Source organism: Oncorhynchus keta, unplaced genomic scaffold (genome assembly GCF_023373465.1).
Source record: "Oncorhynchus keta strain PuntledgeMale-10-30-2019 unplaced genomic scaffold, Oket_V2 Un_contig_29494_pilon_pilon, whole genome shotgun sequence".
Classification (NCBI taxonomy): Eukaryota; Metazoa; Chordata; class Actinopteri; order Salmoniformes; family Salmonidae; genus Oncorhynchus; species Oncorhynchus keta.
This window is the reverse complement of record NW_026286580.1, coordinates 915-3,818: the sequence shown is the minus strand read 5'-3', so window position 1 is coordinate 3,818 and position 2,904 is coordinate 915. Positions and strand designations below refer to the sequence as shown.

At 33.4% G+C, this 2,904-nt stretch overlaps 1 long non-coding RNA gene across 3 annotated transcripts; it reads right to left on the bottom strand.

Moving 5' to 3' along the window:
• Positions 1-103: 103 nt before the first annotated feature.
• LOC127923387 (uncharacterized) lies at positions 104-2,498 on the bottom strand. Of its 3 annotated transcripts, XR_008114258.1 has the most exons (5): positions 2,437-2,498; positions 2,172-2,237; positions 1,532-1,575; positions 1,205-1,402; positions 195-527 (listed from the first exon to the last, which is right to left on the bottom strand). It is a non-coding gene; the product is annotated as an uncharacterized LOC127923387 (long non-coding RNA). The 3 variants fall into 3 exon arrangements; XR_008114257.1 differs by lacking the exons at positions 1,532-1,575; positions 2,437-2,498 and adding an exon at positions 104-148 and having other exon boundaries at positions 232-527; positions 2,194-2,342; XR_008114259.1 differs by lacking the exons at positions 1,532-1,575; positions 2,437-2,498 and having other exon boundaries at positions 2,128-2,195.
• Positions 2,499-2,904: the final 406 nt, after the last annotated feature.

Here is a 2,904-nt window from a genome sequence, read left to right as displayed (position 1 = left end):
ATCAATGTACCTAACCATAAACATCAATGTACCTCATCATAAACAACCATAAACATCAATGTACCTCAACCAAACTCCAAACATCAATGTACCTAACAATAAACATCAATGTACCTAACCATAAACATCAATGTACCTCACCATAAACCTCAATGTACCTCATCATAAACATCACCTCACCATAAACATCAATGTACCTCATCATAAACATCAATGTACCTAACCATAAACATCAATGTACCTAACCATAAACATCAATGTACCTCACCATAAACCTCAATGTACCTCACCATAAACCTCAATGTACCTAACCATAAACCTCAATGTACCTCATCATAAACATCAATGTACCTAACCATAAACATCAATGTACCTAACCATAAACCTCAATGTACCTCATCATAAACATCAATGTACCTAACCATAAACATCAATGTACCTAACCATAAACATCAATGTACCTCACCATAAACATCAATGTACCTAACCATAAACATCAATGTACCTAACCATAAACCTCAATGTACCTAACATAAACATCAATGTACCTAACATAAACATCAATGTACCTAACCATAAACATCAATGTACCTAACCATAAACATCAATGTACCTAACCAATGTACCTCAATAAACATCAATGTACCTCACCATAAACATCAATGTACCTAACCATAAACCATAAACATCAATGTACCTAACCATAAACCTCAATGTACCTAACCATAAACATCAATGTACCTAACCATAAACATCAATGTACCTAACCATAAACACCAATGTACCTAACCATAAACCTCAATGTACCTCTATCATAAACCTCAATGTACCTAACCATAAACATCAATGTACCTCATCATAAACATCAATGTACCTAACCATAAAACATCAATGTACCTCACCATAAACATCAATGTACCTAACCATAAACATCAATGTACCTAACCATAAACATCAATGTACCTCACCATAAACATCAATGTACCTCACCATAAACATCAATGTACCTAACCATAAACATCAATGTACCTCACCATAAACATCAATGTGCCTCAAAACATCAATGTACCTCACCATAAACCTCAATGTACCTAACCATAAACATCAATGTAAACCATCAATGTACCTAACCATAAACATCAATGTACCTAACCATAAACATCAATGTACCTCACCATAACCAATGTAAACATCATCAATGTACCTAACCATAAACATCAATGTACCTCATCATAAACATCAATGTACCTAACCATAAACATCAATGTACCTAACCATAAACATCAATGTACCTCACCATAAACATCAATGTACCTAACCATAAACATCAATGTACCTCATCATAAACATCAATGTACCTAACCATAAACATCAATGTACCTAACCATAAACATCAATGTACCTCACCATAAACATCAATGTACCTCATGTACCTAACCATAAACATCAATGTACCTAACCATAAACATCAATGTACCTCAATGTACCTAACCATAAACATCAATGTACCTAACCATAAACATCAATGTACCTCATCATAAACATCAATGTACCTAACCATAAACATCAATGTACCTAACCATAAACATCAATGTACCCATAAACCCTCATCATAAACCTCAATGTACCTCACCAAAACATCAATGTACCTAACCATAAACATCAATGTACCTCATCATAAACACCAATGTACCTAACCATAAACCTCAATGTAACCTCATCAATGTATAACCATAAACATCAATGTACCTAACCATAAACACAATGTACCTAACCATAAACCTCAATGTACCTAATCATAAACATCAATGTACCTCACCATAAACATAAACATCAATGTACCTAACCATAAACATCAATGTACCTAACCATAAACATCAAATGTACCTCACCATAAACACCAATGTACCTCATCATAAACATCAATGTACTAACCATAAACACCAATGTACCTCATCATAAACATCAATGTACCTCACCATAAACATCAATGTACCTCACCATAAACATCAATGTACCTCATCATAAACATCAATGTGCCTAATCATAAACATCAATGCCCTAACCATAAACATCAATGTACCTCACCATAAACCTCAATGTACCTCATCATAAACCTCAATGTACCTAACCATAAACATCAATGTACCTCACCATAAACATCAATGTACCTCATCATAAACATCAATGTACCTCATCATAAACATCAATGTACCTAACCATAAACATCAATGTACCTAACCATAAACATCAATGTACCCAACCATAAACATCAATGTACCTAACCATAAACATCAATGTACCTCACCATAAACCTCAATGTACCTCATCATAAACATCAATGTACCTAACCATAAACACTCAATGTACCTCACCATAAACATCAATGTACCTCACCATAAACATCAATGTACCTCACCATAAACCTCAATGTACCTCACCATAAACATCAATGTACCTAACCATAAACATCAATGTACCTAACCATAAACACCAATGTACCTCACCATAAACCTCAATGTACCTAACCAGTAAACATCAATGTGCCTCACCATAAACATCAATGTACCTCATCATAAACATCAATGTACCTCATCATAAACATCAAACCTCATCATAAACATCAATGTACCTAACCATAAACACCAATGTACCTAACCATAAACCTCAATGTACCTCATCATAAACATCAATGTACCTAACCATAAACATCAATGTACCTCATCATAAACATCAATGCCTTTCTTAAAATCAATACAAAAAGAAGTATATATGTTTCTTAAACCTGCATATTTAGTTAAAATAAAGTTAATGTTAGCAGGCAATATTAAACTAGGGAAATATTCATATTAAACTAGGGAAATATTCATATTAAACTAGGGAAATATCAATATTAAACTAGGG